At 40.4% G+C, this 25,803-nt stretch overlaps 1 long non-coding RNA gene across 2 annotated transcripts in view; it reads left to right on the plus strand.

The window, feature by feature from the left end:
* LOC126389376 (uncharacterized) overlaps positions 1 to 21,262 on the plus strand; it is an 85,222-nt gene extending 63,960 nt beyond the window's left edge. For both annotated transcript variants that reach the window (XR_007569855.1, XR_007569854.1), the window contains one exon: positions 20,770 to 21,262. This is a non-coding gene — a long non-coding RNA (uncharacterized LOC126389376). The remainder of the gene's footprint in view (positions 1 to 20,769) is intronic.
* The last annotated feature ends 4,541 nt before the right edge of the window (positions 21,263 to 25,803 follow it).

Here is a 25,803-nt window from a genome sequence, read left to right on the forward strand (position 1 = left end):
AGTTCCTTCTAAGCAGGTCGGATCAGTCCAGTTTCTTCCGATCAAGGTGGTTACATGAGGCATTTTTATTCTGATTGGGATGCTATTCTGATTATTAGTGGAAGCACACCTTATAACTTAAACTACATAGCTATTGATATGCTCTTTTTTTTACTGGACAATTATTGATTTAAAATGTAAGTCATGTTATCTGAAGTCAGTTTGATTGCTGATTTGATTCTTTCTTTGAAAAAAACATGGTATTCCATGCTGAGATGTAAGAGTGTCTGCTCCGTTTTATAGCCAGCCTGTCAGAGTACATTATTACAAGCCTTATTGGTTCCCTGATTTTCATTTAATCTGCCTCCAAGATGCATTATCGCTCACCCTTTATGATCTCATATTGTTTTATTGAACATGCATTGTGCTTCTCTGGTAGTGCTTGCTTTTATGGCAATGCCGTAAATTCCACTCTTTTAAGATGAAATCTTGAATTACTTTAGAAAGTTGGTGCTGAGGAGCACAGAGGGCACAGGCTAAATTGGGAAGATGCAGTGTGGTGAGGTATGGTTTAAGGTCGGGAGCAAACTGTGGTGGAGTGGGATTTATTTAACTGATAAACCACTTGAGCTTCACAACAAGACCCAGCTGCTTTTCTAAAAGCTGTCACCATGGCAGCTCAGTAATGACACTGATAAAACTTTTGCAGTCATTGGTTGTCTTGCTCTTGCTTTAAACATCCTGTGGCACACATATTGGAAACATAAAGGTGACTATAATGTGCCTTAAAGGATTTAAATGACTGATGAGGGCTGATGACATTTTACCTGATGTCATAAATGAACACATTACAATTTCTGATGATGCCAGTTTTATAAAGGACAGCAGTTCATACGTGAGAGGGCATTCAGAACAATGATCATGGGTTTGTATTGGCAGCACGTCATGCCTACAGCATCATTAGTAGTAAGTACCAAGAATTATGAGTTTTATATTGTACATTAGACACCAAACTGAGAGGACAACAAGCTCATAACAGAAAGATGAACACATCCCCACTTCCTACAAGGGTTATTACACAATAATGTAGCAACCAGACTTAATACGAATAATCTGCAGAGCAATGTTTATTTGACCAATTAGATCATTTGAAATTACCAACTCTGGAAAATGATTCCAACAACTGTTTTAGCATGTACATTTTATGTTGTTGTATTTTTGTCTCCTTATACACAGTGGCTGCATCTAATTGTCCCCGTAAGTGTCAGCCTTGCACTGTGCATTCAAAATTTATGTTGTTATGTCTAGACCTACAAACTAACAATTGCCTGTTGGCTCCAGATATCATATTTAACAAGACAGCGGTTTAATCATTGGCTAATTAATTTCCCAACTTCACACTGGGTCCCACAATGCCCATGACAATTTCCTCTAAAGCCTGCTGTCTTATAGTCATTACTGCTTTACATAGTTTATTTTCTTTAAATGATTTCATTGTATTTGTGTCTAGCTGCACATTTACATATCTATCTTTCTGCTGTTACCATTAACTCTCTGCTTTCACTGTACTCTTTTGCTTTACTCTAACCATTAATATTATTGCATGCATTGGCAAGAAGAAGGGTGCCTCTCATGAATGCCTGACAACTTGCAAAATAAGAGACATATACTTGAGAAGTCATGGACGAGCAAATGACAGAATGTTGTACTGGAATACACTGGTGCAGCTGTGGTTGGAATTCATATGCATTTCAATCAAAGTTGGAGTAGGTAGTTTTATTTTGGCGTCACTGGGCAAAAATCCCATCAGAGTTTGAGTATATTGTAATTTCAACGGTCTGAGTGAAAACTAGACTTCTGCACCTCCTCTTGGCTCTATTTTCAGGCTTTGGAAAAACTAACCTGTGACGGGAGATTATTTTGGCTGTCACTGGGAATATAAGCAACTTAGAATTATGTCACTCAAGTCAGACTTGGCTTTTCAATACGAATATTCAGCTATTCCTTCCTTTTTATCCATATAAAGTTTGAGAGTTTGAACGGTGTTCAGCAGTGTGACATTCAGTGTGACAGTGATATTCATGCAGTATTGAAAACCTATGCTAAAAACTATGCGAACGATGGATTTGAAATGTGTAGCAACATTTTTTGTTGACGCTAGATATCAAACAAAAGCCAGAGACTGTATCCCTTTAAGTTGCTATAAGCTGCAAGTTCACCACTTCTAAGCATAAGGCAAAGGTTAACGTTATGCTGGAGTCTGAAAAGACAAAGCCTCTCTTCCTCCAGGCAGCTACCTCAGTGTCCTCAGCTGCCTTAACTGCAAAGCAGCCCAAAACAGGAAGAGAGTCTGAGGAAAAAAACACAGTAAGACAGGTCAATATCAGCAAAGCATTTCAGAGATGGGGAGAAAATGTTGCCAACAGTTTAGCCTTCTGCTAACCGGAGCCAAAGGCTCACAGCTGCAGCTTCATGTTCCTGTTTTTATAGACAATGTTAGTTAGAGCCTCAGATCACAGTGTGTCCTCTGCCTCAGAGATGAACCCCCCAGCCAGCAGTTGCAGCAACCTGAATCCAAGCCGGCCAGTGCAAACCCCAGCTTCAGGGAGGGGACCAAACAGCCCGGACTCCCCCACCAGATCAGCAAACTTTCTGTTGCTGCTGTTACAGAGTTTAGTTTTGGCCCTGCCACTGGCTACCAGACCACTGTTGCAGGGTTTGCATTGGCCGATAATAGGCTACTGCAGCCGCCGACCAAAGATCTGTCTCCATAGCTGCTGCCCGCTCGTCTCCTGACAAAGCATTTCACAGTGGCGGAGTGCGAGGCAGAGGGATGGTTGGGTGGCTAGCTCGCTAATTTTTGTCTCATTTGTGGTCTGATAAACAGAGGGAGAGAGCTGTGCAAGGATGGACTGAGCAGATGCACCACACAGAACTCTCCAGTGAAAGAGGATTTAAAAAATCAATGTATGGGGAAACACTTGGTTGCAAATGAAGCGCTCACATATGCCTGTGGTTGTCTGGTGGGAGGGGGATAGAGAGGGCAGAACTGCAGGAGGAGGGTGTATTTCTGAATTCTGCTGTTTCTTTTGTTTTTTCTTTTCTTTTTCGCCTTTTCCAGATTTCTTCCTTCCCCTGCTTTAATCAGAGTTTATTATTTTATCTTCTTTCCAGTTTGAAAGAATGTGGCATTTTCACCATGTAAGAAATGGATCCAAAATGGAACAGCTATTATACCTAGCCTTACATACAGCTATAGGCAACACTAGAATGGTTACATGTCTTGCAAAGAATGTCCCTTCCTGCTAATGCAAACATAATAACTTTAGGGAATGACTATTTTTCACTATATAGTTGTGTGGCTTTGATACAGTGGTTCCAAACACATGTTCCAAAGAAAGCTTTTCTTTGAAGGAGCGCACATACATAATATAAAAGGGAGCACAAAAAATATTACTAACAAGCTCCCTAGTTTCCACAAGAATTGGCATGGCAACTGATAAAGCATGGCTAGTTGTGCTTTATGGGAATTATCGGCTCAGTTGGAGCACATCTTTGACCAAATTACTTAGCTGAAACTATACATTATGTAACAGTATATTAACCACAAACTATGATTCAGTAAAATTTAGGGTTGCATTAATATCTCCTTTATTATATCAGCGACGAAAGGCTATGCTTTATTTAACTGAATGTTCTGTGAGATGAGTGAAGATGCTTTTGTGCATTCAAGAAAAAGGGGATATTCGCCAGATTTTGGGGAGTATAACTGGGACTGATGTAATTTAAAACATCCTAGAGTTCATCCACACTACACCTGCAACCATGTGGTTCTAAAACACATTTACTGGTAGTACTGTGTACTGTTGTGATGCCAAACTGGAATCCTCTGTCGACCTTGAGATACCTTGTCTAAATGCAAATCTAGGTAATATGCATATGTTTCCATTTGAGAACATCTAAAAGACCATATTTTTTCTACGTATAAAATCATCCACATCTTAATCACTTGCTCTAAAGTCTGGAGGAACTACTGAGGTAATGCCATTTACATCTGTTTTGCAGAGACCCCCTGTTGATATTTACTCGATGTCAGTGAGACGTATTCATTGCAACTATTTCTCATGCTCAGGAGCTCCTGCCCCGGTGCTGCGTGTAGGGGAATTCTTCACAGTGAGAAGAATCATATGGACGTATAAATCAAAAAGTGCATTCTCAACTGATAAAGAGGAAGATAAATAGGCTCAATCCAATAGTGCCTCTAGAAGGAGCTGTGGGCTTGAGGCATTCAAAAGCAGCCCACCCTCTTCAATAAGCCATGAGCAGATGAATGGACTGTTCTCCCATTCCAGGCTGATTGGTGCTGACAAACTATAGATCACCTGTGAGGGAGCAGCACCCTATTTCACCAGGACTTGTCTCACTCTATTCCTCAGCTGCTGGAATCACTCTACCCAAGACAAAACGACAACTCGGGCCTTTTGTGAGACTTTGTGATTTTTTTTTTTTTTTAACCCTAACAGCCAATGTAGTTCTAATAGAAGCCATTTTTTTGTGATCATGGGTTGGAAAACCTCTCCCCATTCTCGTTAATTGTAGGTGTGTGGTCGGACTTTTCTTTGAAGGCACAATTGCGGTGTTTTCTTTTGTGTGTTCTCTTGTTTAATTCTGCTCCGTCCTTACATCTGCACTTATTTTGGAAGGTAGATTTGGATTGCTGGCTGTTAATGCCACCATGCTGGTGTGAGTGTGTGCTAATTGGAGAGAAGACTTGTTACACAAGTGAGAAATTCACCACTGATCTCAGCTGGTCTGACATCAATCTTTGTGCGCATGGGTGATGAAAGCCCTCAGATTAAAAAATCGCCACATGCAGAGATTGTCGCCAAATTATGCTCATATAAAGTATATATGAATCATCCAGTCGAGAACATACGAAAAATGACAAGCCCATGCCCACAGTGACTTGTACTTTGAAAAACAGCTCATTAGAGACAGAGAAAAATGTATGTTTCTAGTCATAACAAAGAACAGTTGGCTTAGTAGTTATCGGAGCAGTTTTATTTGTGAATGATGAAAATAGTCTCTGAACTACAGGCAATGCCGAACTTATCAATTGAATAAATTGCAGGATTTTTATCCTGTTAATATATCCTTCAAACTCATTTTTAATACATCTTTTATCGCCTGGGGCAAAATTCTGTTTCTTTGATCCTCTGCAAGTCTGTGCATAAAGGATCATAAGGAATTGTGCCATTAGGATTAGGGGAACAGCTTATTTTATCAATTACATCAAAGTTTCAGCTGGTGCCCATTAAAGTCATGCTCACACAGACACACAAACATACAAATACACATGCGCACCATTTAATTCTCTGGACATCCAAAAGATTGTTGGTAAAAATAAGGAGCACATTTTTGTACTCGACTTGACTCAGTGTCTGCATAGTAATCAGCTTGTAAATTTGGGTTGAATCACAAGTCAATCCTCAAAGCATCATGCTTGTTAGACCCGTAGGCTTGAGGCTAGGAGCTTGGAAGAAAGCCAGGGGCATTTAAAAACAGTCTTCTATCCAAAGAAGGGATGAAAGCTTACTTTTAACTCCTGCTATGCTGCCAGTGTTGAAAGTGCACTGCTGACACTGTTGCTGTGTTCTGTGCAAACATGCTGAAATGCACACCAGCCGTAGATGACACTAATGATAATAAGCAGCAGGGAATATTTTGTTATTACCAAGCAGTGTTGGAACTCTCTTATCAGCAACTGGAAATGAAGCTAGTGTTTAATGTAAAAGTAATTTTACAACAAGAAAAGCGTTCTTTCTGATCAAGACAGAAAATATACTTTATTTAAAGTCATTACTGGAGAGAAACCAGTTGGATTAACACTTAGTTGTAGGACAAAAAAAAAAGCACAACCTCTACAATGCCCTTGCGAGACGGTAAATTTTATGATGGAGCCCTCTGTGTTGGGCATTCATTGAATAAAATCCCTCATGACTTGTTATATGGCAGCTAAGAGGAGATGGATCACCCGCTCAAAGCAGATGTTGCCGCCACACACAGGGCCCACAATGTGATCCTTGAGGACCAACTAAAGCACACACAGAGGCAGAGGCAAACAAAACACAGACTTACACACACTGATCTTAATATATTGCGTGGTCGTGCCCCCTGCTTGTCGGCTACACACACACACACACACATGAATTTACCCCTTTTATATACTTGGATGGCAGGCAGACACACAAACACGGCCACAGACATACAATGCGGTTTTGCTGGCACACAAAACGCACATCACCCAAGCTTTATTTGTTTGCATTTTATTCTCAGAGCCTCTATAGCAGAGAGGACATCACACAGCGAAGAGCTGTCGATAAAACCCGCTCAGCGTGCCCTGTGGTGTTTATTTTAGTATGAAAGGTAAGGTCACACCAAGCTACAGACAGCAAGTTCCTATAGAGCAAATACATCCTGAACACTGATATCATATTTTATCTTATCGGACATATTCTGACTTTCTATTCCATTCCAAAGGTTTTATGGATGTGTTGCACTTCACTTTTATCTTTAGTCTTTGTTTTCAAATTAAGGAAACCAGGAATTCAAAATCATGCATGCATGCTCGAAAAACTTTGTAAATCTAGGAGCTTTTTTCCTAATGAGGAAGCAGCTCATGGGGGACCGTCTTTATTCCTTTTTAATATCCCTTTTTCTTTTTAGAAATTCAGATGCTTGCATGTTTTGTAAAGTCACCATTGTCATGGGAATAGAAATGGAGTACATGCACACACAAAGCTAAATGTCAGCCTTCCTCCCTCGGGTAAATGACTCATATGGTGCTTGGAGACTGAAGTAGAAAGGTGTGCAATACACCCAAGTAAGACCCAAGTTAAAAGTTGTCGGTGGCTGGCCTATTATAAAAGAGTCGCACCTACAGTTTTGTCTAAGAGTTCTTTTCATATTTCATACATCTCAACCTTGGTGTCTCAGCTGCAATTGAACTGAGATGAAGTGTGGTGTGTTTGTTCAGTACAAAGAGAGATGCAGAATGATGAGCACACATTATGTAAGCCTGCAGACAACTTTTATCTCGCAATCTGAGGTGAAAGTCCATCTGTCCTCAGCAGGAAGGACAATGCTACGAGCTCTGTGTGCAAACTTCCCTCATTGTCTCTTTTGTGTGATCTGTAAATGAGAGACAATTTGCATTACGTGGCATTGGTTAAGGGATTAGGGGACATGATTTATGCTCGAAAGACATTTATCGTTCAAAGCAAATGAGTTTCTTTTCTCAGCGGAACAATGGAGGGCTGCCTGACTCCTCCCTTAATCTCTGTGAACAAAAAGGGCTCACTAAACTGGAACTGAGGGTCCATGTAATTCAGACCCTGATTAAGCCACTTCTCCCTAATTTTACATTAGCCTGGCTTTCTATTCCCCGAGTTATGAGCATTAATCACGGTTACACAAGCCAATCAGAGGTCAGAACAATCTGATGGGTTGCTTTTTTATTGGTTATTGTGGAGACAGGGGACCAAAGGTTTGAATCAAAGGTCTCCATTATTGAAATAGTTAGAAAATTCGCACAAGCCAAAGCAAAGAGAAAAAATGCTTTGTTTCTTTTGTTCTTTCTTTTTCTCTTTGTCCACAGAGCCGTTTGTAGACCCTGAGCTGAAGGTGCCTTTCCTTTCTCTGAAATAGCTAGTTGCAAAAAAACCCTCTGTTTACCACTGTCCCTTTTGAAAATGATTTGTTGGAATTGGTCCCTGACACAGCTCCAGGATATTTTGTAGTTAACATCCCAGATCCGAAAATGTTTTTGACCTCCTCCTCCTCCTCCTCCTCCTCCTCCTCCTCCCATCCCCTCTTCAGCGCTGCACACCTGCACCACAGATCTGAAAACACACACTGTAAGTCCTGTTTGAACCTCGGTCCAGGAAATCCAGGCTGTCAGTGTTGAACGGAGCCGTTCCTGTTTACTGTACATTATGTGTTTTCCACAGTCATCAGAGGTTTGCCCATAATCACGATGAGCCCAAGGGGACGTCAGAGTCAAAGGAGTCAATATGATTGGCATGACTTTCAACCTCGTGGTGGGGCTTGGTGGTGAAGCGTTGGGGGTGGGGGGTCTTGGCTGTTAACACATGGCATGGTACTCAGCCAGGGAGATTAATGGTTCTGACTGCATCAGCCCAGTGACTAGGGATCAGAGGATGTAATTGGGTTGAGCCCAAATATGGGCATTCTAGACAGCTGCTCATAGCAGGAGCCAATCACACACTCCCATCCCTGCCACGCTTCCAGTTGTTCGCCACCTCAGGTAAAGATACTTGAGTCTCTTATGCACTGGAGAAGCTGCTTTAAGATTCTGATTACTTGTCTAATGTTTGAAGAGGTTCTTCCCAAAATCAAACATCTATTATTTCAGAGACTTAACAGCTACTCTGAAGAAAAGAATCACTTAGTTTCACCCTCAAGAAGTACTTGCAAAAATATAATTTTAGAGAACAGCCATTGCTTTATTTTAAGTGGTGTAATATTGATTTACATTTTTTAAAATGTTTAAGCTTTAAGGTTCAGTGTGTAGAATGTAGGATTGGCAGAAATGGAAATGGAATATAAATGTGTTTTCTTTTGTGTGTAATCACCTGAAATAAGAACTGTTCTGTTTTCGTTAGAATGAGTCATTTATATCTACACAGGGAGGGAATCCTTGTTTATGGAGATAGCTTTATTGCACCACCGTGTTTCTACAGTAGCCCAGAACAGACAACCAAATACTGGCCAACATAGGCCATTCGAGTTTTTTGCATTTTGCCTAGCATCGGAAAAAACAAATTTTGATGTGCTTTATTCTGTATTTTTACCGGTTTGAATTACCGGGGTCTGTTTGCTTTGAGGAGGAGGAGACCTCTTTGGATTATGGGTGTGCCATATCATCTTATTCCCAATAATACTGATATCATTTTTAAAATAATATGAAAAATTCATATCCTGATACTCGCAATATTTCTACTTGTCAACATATTGACGTCATACTGTTACCAACGGCAACAACAAGCAAGGCTGAGGGTGAAATTATTACAGACTCTGCGGTGGTTCCAAAAAGAGAAGCTTCAGTAGTGTGGAATAATTTGTGGTGTCCTGAATGTTTTCTTAACAGCCCCTGACTTCTCAAACTCGAGTTACCGCTCAGAGGGAACTCATTCAGCGGCTCCTCCGGAAGCAGCACACCATCTCTTCTCTCTTGCCGTGTTCACGTGGGAGTCGGCGTCATCAGGTGATTTGTCATAAACCTTTGGTAATGTAAACCTACGTGACGCTCGCAGCTTGAGAAATAATATCGTAAAAGAATAAAAGAATATCGTTATCGCAAAAACACCCTGAAATATTGTGATATTATTTTAGGACCATATCACCCACCCCTACTGAGGATTATTCAGCTCCTGTTAAAAACCTCCTAAACAATGAAGGAATCCCTACTTGGAGTTCATGCTTGGCACATGGGAGAAGTTTCAGCTGGTTGCAATCTGCAGTCCTCACCACTAGATGTCACTAAACAGTCTGCTCTTTTAATTTCAAATACAACTACACATATCTTACAGTAACGCGGCCCCATGACTTCCTTTATCCGGACACTACAAGAAAAATAAACCCATGACGCATATGATTTGCAAATGTACCAAAAGGATGCATATCACGTAACTGCAATGTTACTGGCTCTCCTCCCTCTCTGTGTGTTTCCTGTCTCTCTATACAGTCATACTTTAAAATAAATCCAAGAGCAATTGTTTAAGCAATTTTTCAGAGGAAAATACGTAGTATATTTCTCAGTTGAGAGATACAGTGCATGCAGGTATATGGTATTTTTATGTCTACACATCGGTGATTAGAGGGTTTTTAATATGTACAAATTCTACCTAACTGTACCTAAACGAAGTAATAATCTTTACTTCAAAACTAGCCAACTTGAAACGAGCTGGTCCTGCTCTTTTGACATTGTCACGCTCCCCTAATTCCAGCAAAGTCCCCACTCTGATCCCAGCTGTAACAGGGAAGAAATCATGTAAATTTATTGGTGACATTGAGATGGTTCTTTGCTATTCAAATGAGGCCTGCCTCGTCAGACGCTAAACGGTACTGCGTATTGGCTGGTAGCAGTAACCTCCCCGCAAACAGCTGTGACCCCATGCAGGAAGTCAGACATCCCACTTCCTGTGGCAAGCTGTGCCGCTGGCTCTCTTGGCCGCGGATGGCTTTCTAATTGGTGTCCTCTCACCCCTTTACTCTGAGATGCTCCTGCCTGACAGGTCTTGGCAGCGGGAGGAGATGTCCTTGGGGAGAAAAAAAGTCAGATCTGAGAAAATGCCAGAGTACAACATTTTAGAAAACGTCCCTCAAAGTCTTTTCAGAAAGTAAACTGAGGGGGAGTTTTATTAGATAAGAGGAACAACGAAGAAAAGAATCTACGTGAGCCTGTCATGAGCTACCTGATGTTGATGAGAGTGAGATGCTTTGAGAGCAAACAACATTTCTTTATTGTATCAGCCGAGTGGTTGCTAGTTTGAGAGACGGCATTCAGTCAATCAAATTTATCTTTGTATGAGGGGCTGAATAGGTGGGTATGTAATGTGAATTGTTCATTGATAAATCCCATCCAAGGTTTTAGCAAGCTGTACTGAATACTGAAAAGAATGTACTGTGAAGGTTGAGAATTTTTCTTTCACCCTGGTTTTGTTTGAATTCAGTAGTGTATGAGTAGCATGTTTCCATGCACATTTAAAGTGAAACGCTGAACAAATGTACAGATGGTGACAGGAAGAAGTGAACGTGTTTTGGAAACTATTAAAAATTAAACAGTAGAAGAAGCCAGAAAGCACACACTCGCAGATGTTCTTTGATTAGTGATGATCCATGATTTCAATACTGATATTATCTTAAAGGATTAATGAAAACTACAGCACAGGGCTTGAAAATAAAAAAGAATAATGGTGAATTCAGGCCTGCAGTCAAGAGGCGTATTCACTGTTTGCATGTGCAGTGCAGTATAATGACCTAAAGTGTGCTCAAAATATCATTGCCTCTGTAATTGGCTGTTTTTAAATGCATTTAGCCACATGCATCATAGAAGAAACAAACACTACCCACTTAAATACACAAGGGTCACTTTCCCCCATGATTCACACGCTGCACTCTTGACTTCAGGTTCAGTTGTGGATCATGCGCCCTCCAGCAGTTCTTTGATGATTTCGTTATAGTGGGTGTCTGGTGGAGTAAGGAGAACCATCTGCAGCTAAATGTCAGCGAGATCAAGGGGCTGGTGGTGGATTTCCGACAGAGCGAGAAGCTACTGACACCTGTCATCACTCGGGGTGAAGAGGTGGAGATGGTGCAGACCTACAAGTACCCGTGCGTGTACATCAACAAATCGGGCCAATCTGACAAAAGAGAGACAATGCGAGAGAAGGCAGCCCAGACTGCTCCTTTAAAGAAGGTGTGTGCAATACACTGGCCTTCATGTTTATTCCAGCAGCAGAGCCCAGGGTATTGTGGTTAGTGTCTGTGCATTTAGGAGTTTGGGGTCAAATCTTAAAAAACATAGGGAAAAAGGCTTTGAATTTAAAACACTTTCCTCCCTCTTGTAGTTCTACTGCAACTGCTGCTGCTACTTCACTCTTATTGTTATATTTTATATACCATAGCACACTGATTCATGCAATCCATACGTTTCAGTCAACCCTGTCTCCTAGAAATTCATTTGTATATTGCTATTTTGTTTTCATAGTTATATTGTAGTGACAACAAAACTGCCACCAAGATTATGTTCAGACACGTTTCTTACAGTCAATAAAACATGACATGAGTTGGGGTGGATGGCGAACATTAGAAATGCAGGACTGCGACGCCAGACCTCTGGGTTTATGTCCAGACTCATGTCTGTGGTTAGTTTTAGGCTACAAAAGAACTTTAGTTAAAAGATCATGATTTTGGTTGAATGCGTTGTTTCCTACACTTTTACAGTAAAACCTCAGTTAAAAGCCTTGTCCCAGTCAACCAATAGTCCCTTTTACTAGCCTGGTGTGGCTACACATTTTGACAAATAAAGGCCTGTCTCAATTAGAGGCCTGGCCTTGTAGCCAAGCAGTTATTTTTTTTAGAAGTTCTTTGGATGTATAAAACCAGATTGTTGATTACCCACTTGAGCTCACATTAGTTAGCTGTTTTGATCGCATATACAAATATGAATATTTAAACTTATGTCAATATGGAGATGCTACACATCGTTAGCTCAGTTCATTTCATTTTACTTAAGCCATGAGCACCAGGGAGGATCCATAATTCAGTCAGATTTACCGGCATGACGAAGAAACAAGTGGTGACTCCCTTTCATTGTGTCCATTCCGCGATTACCCAGAAAGTTATACATATTCCTTTAGTCCGTAAGGTCCACCAATCAAAAGAAACAAAAGTGTTTTTCATAAAGATTAATTCAAGTTGTGCATATTTTTGTAACAGGATAACGTGGTGTTGTGTTTGTGTGCTTGGTGCCGATATTATCGTGTGCCATGAAAGAAGTAACACAACATTTCTGATTTTATTTCCCATCTTTGCAGAGCAACAGTTATGTGTGAAAGGAATTAAAGGTTTTACGGTATTTACTGGCATGATTAAAACATCTGCCTCCATGTTTTGATTTTCTGTTTTTGAAGCTAAATCACTGATTAGAAGCACTTTAGGATTGTGTATATATATATATATATATATATATGTATATACTGTTTGGATATCATTGCTCCACTCTCTAGCAGCGCCGAGCATACTCTGGTCACAGATGGAGCAGAACAGCAGTCGCAGTGAAAGTGAAACTTAACCTTTCATTGTGCTGGGTTTAAAAGTTTGCTTTCACTCACAAACAACTGCTCCTCTCATCCATCGATCTGATCGGATTAACTAATCAGTAATCACCCCGCGACTCAAAACTCCACAAACTGCTGCTTAGAGATAAAATAGAAGTAGTAGTAGCATTTGTATATCAGTTAATCACAGCGTGTTAATGTGAATCCATTTTGAAAACTTTCTCACATGCCTCCACAGTGAATGGAGAATCCAAAAGGTGATCATTCTTCATGAATTGATGTAATCAGGTTCTGCATTTGACTACAGCAAAACTATTTTAAAACCTGTGTTTACAAAGTCTCACACAACTTGTGCATTTTCACTAAAACCTTACAATTTAAAACTAAACTGAAAATGAAACTTAGCTATGCTCTCTTCAAAGCCAGACCCCCTCATGAAGGTTTCAAGGGAAGATATGTTTAGGAAGCACTAAGCAGGGTCTAGTTTATCTTGTTGTATGCTCACAACCTGCCAAACACGTGCATTGTCACTAAAACATTGTAATATAAACTTGTCGGTGAAGATTCTCAGTCATCCAGGTCATGGTAATCGTAAGTGCTAATATCGTAGGCAACTGGACTTGCTTGCGTTTCTTGAAGACGTTTCGCCTCGCCTTTGTACCAGTCATTTAGAACTGAAGAAGCTTCTTGGATGAGAGGCGAAACGTCTTCAAGAAACGCAAGCAAGTCCAGTTGCCTACGATATTAGCACTTACGATTACAATATAAAACACTGCAGTCCATGAGTAGCGGCAGTTGGCGCCGAATGTCGCCAGGCATGCTGCTTGTACTGACCCATTTTAAATCCTGACAATTTAGAGAAATTGCATGTGTTTAGAAAGCACTAAGCATTCAACTGGGAAAATTAGATTTGGTTTATACTGCACGAGTTGTGTTAGGGTTTGTAAATGGATGTTTCGATATATTAGATTACTTGAATTCACGAGGACTGCTCTTTTTGGATTCTTCGTTCACCATGGAGGCACGCAAGAAACACAAAGTTTCTGTATGAATTTAAGGTAACATGCGGTGAGTAATTTATATACAAATGGTTATTTTGCGGGTAAAGTATTCCTTCAATAAGCAACATTTCCTTGTAATGCTGATAGAAAACTTAACTCGCTCGACATTACGTTCCCCTAAAAAGGGTACTTACTTCTTCATATTAGTTGTATAGAAATATACTTTCTAGGAGACAGTGTTGTTTAGTTTATCCTGCCTCAAAGCTAAAACTGTTTAATTTGTATCATTTGTCTTTACACGGCTTTCTTTTGCTCTGTTTTTATTAATATTCTTTCCAGAATGTATCCTGTTGATGTTCTTCTATAAGTGTGTTCCCATGGCGATGATTAAATTTCCATCTTATCTTATCTTCCTATTGACAGAACACAATGTTTTCAACTCAAACGTCTGCAACCTATATTAAATCCAATTGTCTGGGTATAGATACTGCAGTAAGAGTAAATAGAATAGAGGAATTCAGTGTGTGAAACATACAGCATCCCTGAAATCCATGGTTTTGATAGCGAGTGCACTAGCTGTGCTTTTAGACTTTATCTGATGATGCACAGAGGAAAGGAGCACTATCTATATTGTTAAAGCCAAAGCCTGTGGGCATCAAACATCGAAATGTCAGGGTTGGGCTAAATTCAAAGGATAAATTATTCATATGGCCCCAGTAAAGGCTGTGCATGAGGTCACCAGCAGGCCTCACAAGCAAAGGAGAACTTGACAGGGAGCAGCACACGAGTAGTCTTCCAACCCCTGTTAGGAAGAGGGGGGGTCATCACTGAAGCAGCTGTTCAAGCAAGCAGGGGAAGTGACCTGCTCAGTAAACCATAAACAAGTGTGAAGAATATGCAAAAAAGGCTTCTGCACTGTACACTGAGTTGGATTTGGCAAGATAGCGTGCTCACCTTGGGGAGGTGATGAATTGAGATGAGAGCGGCACGCCAAGTCAAACACACTGATGTCACTGCAGATTTAAGAAAGCGTTTGATCCCGCTGGTGTACCCAACATCATGACAGGAATCTTTGCCACCACCTATTAGACGACAAGAAAACAATCTCGGGTCAAATGAAACACAATGTTGTTGATTGGGTCGCACTGTGGGTGTGAAGGCGTAAAAGAAAACATCAAATTTTGTTCTTTTCTCTCAGCTTGATTTAGATAGCAGGAGAGCTTAGAGGATTACAGACACATCGGGACAAAACACAAAGACAGGTAAACATTTGATCTCACAGTACGTTTTACTGGGGAGTAGCTATGATAGCTCATGAAAGATTATTTAGGCTCATCCTAAGGGGAAAGGCATTGAATTCCAGCTGTGATACTTATTTGCTGGGACAGTTCAGTCTATATCAGAGAACATTTAGATTCCTCACAGAGCTCGAGAGAGGACAGAAGTGTTTATCTCCTTATTTGTAATGTTTCAGATCAGTTTTTGATGATTTGAAACTGATAGTGTTAAGCTTTTTGAGATTAAGAACTTCACACAGAAATGGTATATGTTTAAATCAATCTCCCATTCATTGCTAGAGGCAGAGGTCAAGGCCATCATATCTTTGATTTCACACAATAGCTAACAGCGTTTTTATATTAGGTACGATTGATTCGTACCATACTAGACTACGAGTGCACCCCCTCCCCTCTACCCCACCTCTCATGTTTCACATTAGTAATGTTCTGTTCCCAAGAACACTTGCATCATCAGAGGCATCAGGTGCACACCATTTGTTCATGTTCTTGCCACAGTATAGAAAAGTGCGACAGTCTCAAGATCCCAAGGCTATACAATAGTGTCAACCTTCCCCTTGTGACTACTATTGTTTACATTTTATAGACAATGTCAAGAACAACCCTTCTACCCACCTTTCTACTTCATCACCCATGGCTGTGCAGCTCAGAGCATGAGATTGGCACATTCTGTGCACATACGTAGAGTCTGGAGGAGATAGGCGGCGTTGAAAATTGCCTTTGCAAGTCTCCTCGCAGACTGCTACTTATGTGAAATACAAAGACTATGAAATAATGGACATGGCTACCATGACGTCACCTATTGGTTTGTGACTCCTGTTGTGACGCCTCGAGTTTGGCATTTAGACTTTCGCCATCTTGGGGTTTTTTTGGGAGCCAAAAGTCACCACATTTGGACCAGAGGGTAGAACTGACTCATATACTGCAGCAGTGCCTTGCAGACAGCCTGTCACTCAAAGCAGCCCTGACCTTAAATATGCATAACTTCCAGTCTTAATGAAATTTAAATGGGTGAGTTATATACTTAAAAAAAATTCACCCCCTGTACAGTTGCCATGAAGGAGGACATTAGCTTGAGAGACAAAATGTTTTTTGTACGGGGCTGTAAACATGTTTATTTCTGCTGTAAAGCAAGGCATTTTAACATGGGGTCTATGGGGATTGACTGGCATGTGGAGCCAGCCTCAAGTGGCCATTCAAGGAACTGCAGTTTTTGGCATGTCAATGCTGGCTTTATTTTCGAGCCCCGTAGGTTGCCGCTTGATTAAATAGCAATCCGCTTCCATGTTTTGGAACAGTTAAGCCTTGTTTCCACCACCAGTACGGTACATTTCAGTTTGGTATGCTTTTTTTCCGTTTCCACTGTGAAAAGTTGTGGATGGTACCAATGGAACCGTTCCGTACCGTCCCCATTTTTGGTCCCCCCTCTGTTGGGGTACCTAGCACACAGATCTGGTACTAAAAGGTGGAGCTGTGAACACTGCAGTCTGTTGATTGGTCAATAGTGGACGGTCACTCTGCTCAGGGCTGAGTTGTGGCTGGTTTTGAAGCTCATGTAACCACTGTTCATACTGTGGAGAGTTTTATTAGTAGACTGTGACTATAAAATTCAAGGATGTTTTGCTGCCTCTCGCAGCAGCTGGAGTCGGAGAAAAAAAAAAACTTAATTCACTGGGCCAACTGCCGACAATATATAAGGTGGAACGTTAACTTGCGACATTACTCAATACATGAGTTGATGACATGAATCCATCAACACACCTTAAATTTCACTGTCACAACTTTGAGCATTCCATTGGTTTTTATATATATTCAGAGAACCTGTTCATGGTGGAAACGCTAGGGTCTGTGCACCACGTCTAAAAGGTTACTTAAAGGTTCCAAAGGTACCATACCGAAAGTGTTTGGTGGAAACTGGGCTTTAGTTTTCAAACCTGATGCAAACCATACCCAAGTACACATAAACTGAACTCGAGAACACCTTTTCACTTCGCTCTGGGCAATCATTGACATACCGTTCCCAGGTATAGCACACATTGTTCACACTAATTAAATCAACTGGACTTTGAAGTCAAGCATACTAAGATCTGTGCCCTGAGGTGAAAGCCTCCTAAGATTGTTGCTCACATTAAAATACTGCTTTAAATGTCACCAATTAAATTTAGATTCTGTTACTGAGTGGTGTGTTTCCTTTATATCCAGCAAGTTATTTTCTTATTCAGTGTGTGTGTGTGTGTGTGCAGGCGTTCATATACTCGTACACTGTGTGCAGACATCTAGCACGTACTGAAAACTGTGTTGTTTTAAAGAAAAGGGTTGCATTGTGGAAATTAATCTCCGAAGACAAAAGCATCCTCTTCCCATCTTACAAGACCTTTTTCTTTCAAAAACACGGATTGCTATATTTCTATTGTGCATCTCTGTGGCAGTGACAAGGAAACCAATGCTGACCTTCATTTAGACTATAGAATGACAATACCAGAGGGGAATAAGAAAGTGAGGGGGAAAAAGAAAAACGGAAAATCAATAGCTCATTTTCTGCTTTTTTGTATAGGGATTCTGATGTTTGCTGAGATAAAGGTCGACAAGCCTGAGAGATCTCTTGCACCGTCTCAACTTGAACAACCCTGAAATTGCTATTGTGTCCACGGCAATTTTAAAGTGAGCAGTCAGATTTTGCCCTAGACCCTTGGATGTGCCTCATAGAAAATGAGGCTCAAATGTGCGCGTATTTATGTGCATTGTTTTAATTCCCCAGCAAGAAAAAGCATAACTTTATTTTTTATTCATATGTGAGAAAACGGAGTATTATTCCAGAGGCCACTCAAGAAATCTAACATCTGCCGTGTATGCTGTTTATGACGTAAATTAATTGACGTTACTTTGAATTACAAGATTAATTGGAAGAAAATGTGTTAACATGATCCAATTTTATGTCAACACATATGGATCACAGCAAAAAAAAAGTGTGTATTCAGAGAAAAAGCACCCACACAGCTGGTAAGGTGTGTCTCAGTTGTATATTGAACATTAGATACGAGATACGTGAAGCGCAACATCAGAAACACTGAAAACAGCTTGGATGGGAGGACCAAGCAGATGTTTAATTCTGATATTATGAATTACGATTGATGAAGGGATGTCTGTGAAGCAATGCTATGGACTAAAGTGGAGTAATTTGCTTCTCAACTAAAATGGCAGTTAGCGATTAGAAAGACTCAAATCTGGCCTGTGATCAGGATGAGAGCAGATTGAAGTTGCGCAAGAATAAGTGAATCATTGTCTGAGAAAGTGGGGGGAAAAAACACTCGACAAAACCATAGACATTGGTCATCTCATTAATAAAACTGAACAGCATATTCCTAAATTACAATTTAGGACAAATAAAAAATGTCTGGGTCAAGAAAATATAAATATGCATTCTGATTTTGTCACAACACGAAAAAATGTGTTATCAACCATCCAGGCAAATTTTAATGATTGACTTCACTACAAGTTGCTTGGCTGTAGAAACAGGTGAAGTGGTTTACGTTCTTTAACCAGCTGCTGGCGATTTGACCAGTTGAGTTGCAGGTGTCACCATCAGCCGGCTTGGGTCGAGCTCAGATGGCCAGTTCACACCACTGCAACTTTTTTTCTGCAACCTTCTGAAACCGCTTCGCCTCGTCACGAATCTTGGTCTGAACTGGGCTTAAGAGAGCTTATTGTGCGTAGTGAACTTGCCGCTCATGCATGGGGCGAACGAAACTACTCTGACACTACGTGCTCTGATGTTAGTTTTTATATAGTCAGATCAGGCCAGCTGTTCAGAAATACAGACAGGAGGTCTCTCATCCACACCCAACTGGAGGGGGTCCTTACACATTTTTATACTTCCTGCGAATAATATAATCCAGTTAATCAAATTTCCACAAATATTTTGTATCTGCTTGTACTTATACCTACTGTTAAGACCTTGTTTTCTTATTTTGAAAGCAGAGGTAGTCACATGTTTGTCCTGGGCTGAAAGAATGCCCTCCAAATAAATGACAAGAGAAAATTAAAATCAAACATTGAGGTATTAAATCATAAGAAGTGAACAAATAATTATATTTCTTTATTTATTCATTCAATCTCGAGGTTACTTTAATAACATAATGGTGTGCAGAACTGAAATAGTGTAAAGTGTATATGGCTGTCAACACACTCACTTCCAGTCAAACCCAATATATGCAATTTAAAGACTCTTTAGGGGAGCAGCAGAAGGCACACTGAAATGTGTTTTAATTATAAAATTACATTTATTTATCATGTTAATACATAGAACTTGTATTGTCGGTGATTTAAGTCAGTAAGTAATTTTATGCACTTGATCCCATTTAAGGGTCAATCATAGACCTTTTCATGGGCTGCCCCTTGGCTTTGGGCCGAGAAATACAAAACCGTACTAATGAACCTTCATTAATATAGGCCTATATTTTATCTACAAGTGCACGTCACACACTGAGCGAGCCGCCTGTTAATGACGCTGTCGGCAAAGCAGTAATGATTGTGCTAAGTGGCTAATGGGCATGTAGCTACTGACATGTTTCAGATGATACGTCATGTCTGTAGTCGACCAATGAAGATGAGTTTACATATCACCTTGGGTTCGTCCTTCACCTTCTTAACTTGATCCCACACTTTGGATTTCCTGCCCGACATGTTATTAACTAGCCTGTGGAATAACCGCAGGTACCAGCCCTGGAAATTAGAGGCCGCACACATGCTGCGTCTTTAATTGTCTGGAAAACGCGAGGTCGGGTGTTGGGTGCTATGCTTGTGCCTTTTTTGTGCCAGCTTTCAAGAGCACGGCGGTACATTGCGTCTGAGGTCGCTTACCAACCTTCGTACCTTTGTATAGCCTATTTACCTGAAATCCTGAGTGCAGAGCTGATCTTCTTCCAGGCGCTGTTTCTAAGTGTGTAGGCCTATCGTCCGTGGGACAGATGTAAAGCTCTGGGTAGCCCTGCACTAACATCATCAACTTTTCTGTATTTATCAGACTGAATATTTACAGAAGAAGGGAAAGATATCTGTCGGCTGTGGTTGGTTTGTAACGTGACTCCTGTCTGACTGCTGAGCGTGGCCTTTTCCTGTGTCTGTCCTTTCAAATTAGTTTAGTTTTTCTGCGACTAAGCAACCAATAAAATCTTGCCGGCTAATGACAATTAAGGGTCAACTAACGTTTGGTCGACTATTAGGAGGCAGGTCTATGTGCTACAAGTATTTTCTAATGTGTGTTAGAGGATTTGCTGATTTTACTTCACCCAAACTAAACGGTCTTATTAAATTTTACCAATGTCACAAATTACCTAGAAGCATCCTCCTTTATCTCATTCATCAGTGTAAACAGCTAAAAATCCTCAGTAATATGGATCGTCCACCTAATGTCAAAATGGATTCATGCTCGCGACTTCAGCAGAGCTGTCTGTGCCTTAGCAGATGCTCCCTGTTGTGTGTTCTCACAATAATTTGTAGGTTCTGAAGATGGTGTGATTATGTCCACAGGAGACATCCACATCCATCCTCACTTCCATCATTTCCCCCATTCAAAAGGGGGCGAGTGTCAAGTTCACAGCCTCTGGTAATTATGATGTCTTTTCTCGGCAGGAGGGACGTGTCGAGATGGGTCAGAAACCTCCAATTCAGCCCGTTTACGGCTACTTTGGAGAGGAGAGAAAGTGGACAGTATCTGTCACGGGATGACATCAGAGCCAATAACCATTCAACAGACAGTTTAAAAAAAACGTCATTATGGCATCTTCATTTATCGCTGTCTTATTTTTACTTTCTTTCATTTCTTTTACCACTGTTTGTCTTTTCTTGTATGTTGTGTATGCAGATTTTTTGTGTTCTTTGTTTTATTGTTGTTTACATGTTTTGTTTCATTTTTAATGAGCAGTAATGTCAGTTTTTTATTTGTTTAAACAAAGAGAACTCTAAACAAGCCTCCCTTCCTCTCCTGCAGTGAAGTTACTGTCTTTTCTATTGCATGTATTTTTTTTTTTTTTTATTACTGTGCAAATAAATAAATAAAATAAACTGTGTGGCAAAACTGTCCACTCGTCCGTAGATGGCCCCGGTCCTACTGAATCATAAACTTGAGTGTTTGTGATGGAGAGTGAGGAGCAGTGTGCTGATGGGAAAGAGCTCGTACGATCAGCCAACCCAGCATGTGTAAATAAACATTAAATAAATAACAAACTGCTCTGGTAGCTAGGGGTGGGTACTTCGAATTAGATATGTGTTTGTTTCCTCAATGTTGTACCATGCAGAATTAAACATTACGCCATCAATCAACACAAGCAAGAGAGTGCATATTGAATTATGCTGTTTGCTGAATTTTATATTCCATGTGTTGTTTTTGTTTAGACTGTGTTAGGGAGGTGTTTTTTAGGCCATATTTTGTGTTGTTCTGGACTACATTTTCTTAAAAAAACGTGATTTTTGGCTTGAATAGCTAAATTATAGGGGTGTGTATGATCATGTACCACCCTGTAATAGCAGGTGTGCTTAAATACAGCCTCACTGACTTAACTAAACATGACTGAGCTCATAGTGCCGTTTGGAGACTGATTTTAAAGAATAGGGCTTATAATATTCCATATTTTAGTCCTGATAACAAGTCCCATGAAAAGACCAAAACAAACATTATTTGTTATTCTGTCTCTTAATATTTTATGGCCTCCTGTCTGTAGCACTCACCTCCCAACCAAATAATTCCTACTGAAGATGCATCTTTAAAACCAGATCACAACTATATGGTCTTATTAATTTTTAAAGGCTCAGTAATTTACCAAAACAGATGTGCAAATAATGTATTTGCTGGGACCTATTTTCAGCCGCAGAATAATACACATTTGTTGATCTACTGAGTATTCACCACAACAGGGTGGTGTGTACGGGCAACTGCAAGTCACTGATGTGTTACATTTGTACGTTATAATGTATGTTTAAACTTTGCATTTCTTTATGTTTCAGCCACGCTGTGTATCACGTGGTTGAGTTCAGGAACAAAAAACACTTGGTTATGGGTAGGAAGAGATCATGTGTTGGATTAAAATACCCGCTTTACATGGCACTATGTCGGCAGAGGCGACGTCTTGGTAAAAAACAACCACTTTTTGTGGCACTATGTCTGCAGGAAATGCAGCAATGCCAGTTTTGCTGTTTGTTGGTCTTGAAAAGTCAGCTCACACACCACATTACTTTAGAAACATTGATATATATGTATATTTTTCTTGACAACTCTGACAGCAAGAGGTAAAAACAAAATCTCCCGTCAATTGCAACCATATAACTTGAGCTTCTCTCCCGTGGAGTACAACAGCAAAAGGGCGGCCATGTTACGTTCAGTTCAGAACGATAAAACAGAAAACATACGTGACAGAAAGAGGTAAAAACAAAATCCTCTGTCAATTACAACCTCATTACTTAAGCCCCTACAGATATTAAGTGACACAGAAATATGTCAGCATATTATACATACAAATAGTATCCAAGTTTAGGCTGAAAAACAAATGCATTAACAGCTTAACAGCAAAAGGGGGGAGGAAAGGAGGGAGGCACCCTTGTATAGGTGGGGGTATATACATATACATATATATATATATATATATATACAGAGAAAAACATCTCTTGAGATAAAAAAAAAATCCTTTTCCAGAATGTCCTTGCCAAGACAGGCAGCAACATATGTTACAGACAACACAGAAAAAAAATAAAATAAAAAAATAACAGCTCTAAACAAGCAATGTAAAACACAAAATAAAAAATGCAAGAAAGGGCTGCTACACATGATTACAAAGCAGCGGAGGTCCAGGTGCTGGCAGCGGCACACAGGCGAAGCCAAACACGGTTTATCTGCACACACTGTGATGCCACACAGCTGGTTCAATATCAACAAAGTTTCCCTTTATATTCATTGTCTTGTGTGGCGATCAGCAGTGATGTGGTGGTTCACTTTTACACTGTGATCTGTAGCCTATAGTTCGGCTTTAGCTTCTAACTATCTTTGTCTTTTTAACCTGTTGTTGCTGCTGAGTCAGTTTGACATCCTGGATATATCCTTCAAACACAGACTGTAGACCCCTCTGTCTGCTTCTCTCTGGAATCACTCTTTCATTTTTCCAAAAATATGATGATATTGCTTCAGGGAGTGCAGTTAGTTACAGTGTGGGCTCCATGCTTACTGCGACAGCTTGTCGGACCATCACAAAGGGGCGGGGCTTAGCGAAAAGTCAATTGTCTAATGGAGATCCATTGATCTTTGTCTGCCAATAACAGCTCTGGTTACAATCTGTGAGCAGTGCTTTAAAATGTAATGTGAAATAAATTCAGCTAAACATGAATAAAATAATACATCTAAAGAATCCACCTCAATCTGAATAATCTTAAAAGTGGTGCCAACTTTGTGTATGAATTATGAGTAAAGAGTAATGGCAGGTAATGCAGCAGGCTGGATATTAAAGGACCTGTAGCTGTAAAAACCACCTGTTGTATGTGATTATTTGTGACATTGATGGCATAAGGACTGGAACCAGATAACAGATGCTTCCATCTAACCAGTCTGCTGGGCTACTAATGAATCACGAAGCCCTTGAATGCTAAGTGGCATTTGAGAAGTCCCAGGGTATGCTTGTTTTTTTTAAAGTCAGAATGTTTTTCCCAGTGCACCTGCACTATGACAGCTAGACGCCTCTCTTCCAGCGCATCATATGGGCAGCTTGTCGGGTGTGTGGGGAGAGATTTTATGCCCTGGCGGAGGGATGAGATTGTTAACTGGTTGGAAAGAAGTTTAAGCTGTAGACATGCACTGTACGTTGACCAAACTGTTAAGTATATTTCTAAGGAGCGAGCCTGCCAGGTTGATTTCCTGTCCATAATGATGCCTAGCTATCAGCGAGAGTGACTGGTGGGGATGCTAGAGATCTTTTATCTGAATAAGCAGCATCCTTTTGCCCCCTACAATTGACTTGCACACATCAGCTGTTGTCTGCTGTGATCAATTACCTCAGATGAAAGTGACAAGGCTACTGCACCTTTACAGTGCAGCATTTCCTGCGCGAGCCTCAGCCCAAGGAGTGATGAGATGTCTCTGTCAGCAAATCTATCTCTTGAAATTCAGGCCTCTCAGCTGTGACACATGCTCAAACAGCAACAGAGATGTGACTACGGTATGGAAGAGAGGTGTCAGTTATTGAATGACCCCCTCATATATTGGTGGAAAAAAATGAGGTGTCAGAACAAAAGTGGTAATAGACTGGAATACATTAAATGATGTGGAGTGTCCACCGGACTGGAACCAATTCTGCCCGTTTCTTTAAAGCTCAGTTGCCCGAGAATCGGCAGCGGAGAGCGGGACCCGTGTGTGGTTGAGGGGATTATGTGAGGGTGGGGAAATAGAGATGAAAAATGGAATGTAAACAAAGCTGTGTATTCTCAAAACCATCTTTGATTTCATCTGTATTTGGGCGACAAATGGGAAAAAGTTTTGGATTTATAGTTTTTGTTTATTTAGTCAGAGATTAGTTATCACAAAGTACACATGCAGCATATCTATCTTATAAAATACAGGGAATGACAAATGAAAATAATTGTAATAACGACATCATAAACGTGGGATTAGGGGTATATATATAGGCAGAAATTAAATATAATAAGAATGTATAATATGTATAATCACCTGAAAATAAGAGTCGTGTTTTAGTTACCTTAGAATGAGCCGTTTATGTCTACACAGGGAGCAGGTCCTCATCTACAGCGATCACCATATTGCACTGCCATGTTTCTACAGTGATCCAGAATAGATAGACCATGACTTATTACTACCTCCATCAAGTGTTTTTATTCCTCTTTAGGCGTCAAAAAAATGTGAAGTTCCTTTTTTTAAACACGCATTTTTGTGCACACGGGTGGACAGCATGCGTTAAACCATATATATATATATATATCATGAAACTACATAAAAATATTTTTAATGCTGTTAAACTAGTGTGCTCACAGATTTTTTTAATAAATTCTAATACTGTTCAATGCGTGTCATTGTGGGTTTTCTCCAGGTACTCCAGCTTCCTCCCACAGTCCAAAGACATGCAGGTTAATTGGTGACTGTAAATTGTCCGTAGGTGTGAATGTGAGTGTGAATGGTTGTCTGTCTCTATGTGTCAGCCCTGTGATAGTCTGGCGGCCTGTCCTGGGTGTACCCTGCCTGTCACCCAATGTCAGCTGGGATAGGCTCCAGCACACCTGCGACCCCCAACAGGATAAGTGGCTACGAAAAATGAATGAATGAATGTTCAATGCCATGCAGAAGCATTAAACTCTGCTCCTGACTCCTCAGCTTCCCCCCTCTGTCTTTCTACTCCTCCCTTCTGTACCTACTTCCTCCTCCTCCCTAATTCAACTCCTTCCTCTTCACTCCTCAGCCCCTAACACCTCCTCCTGTTAACCTATGCCATCTGTCCAATGAACATTTTCTGCAAAAAAATAACAAAAATATTGTCAAATTATTTCTTTCTGTTAAAAAATAAAAAATAAATCAATTATTTACAGCCAAAGAAGACACTGCAGGTGGAGTATTGTCAAGAACAAGAAAGTATAGTAGAAATATTTGGAAAATTTACCAACTGTATTACTCCTTAG

Source organism: Epinephelus moara, chromosome 4 (genome assembly GCF_006386435.1).
Source record: "Epinephelus moara isolate mb chromosome 4, YSFRI_EMoa_1.0, whole genome shotgun sequence".
NCBI lineage: Eukaryota > Metazoa > Chordata > Actinopteri > Perciformes > Serranidae > Epinephelus > Epinephelus moara.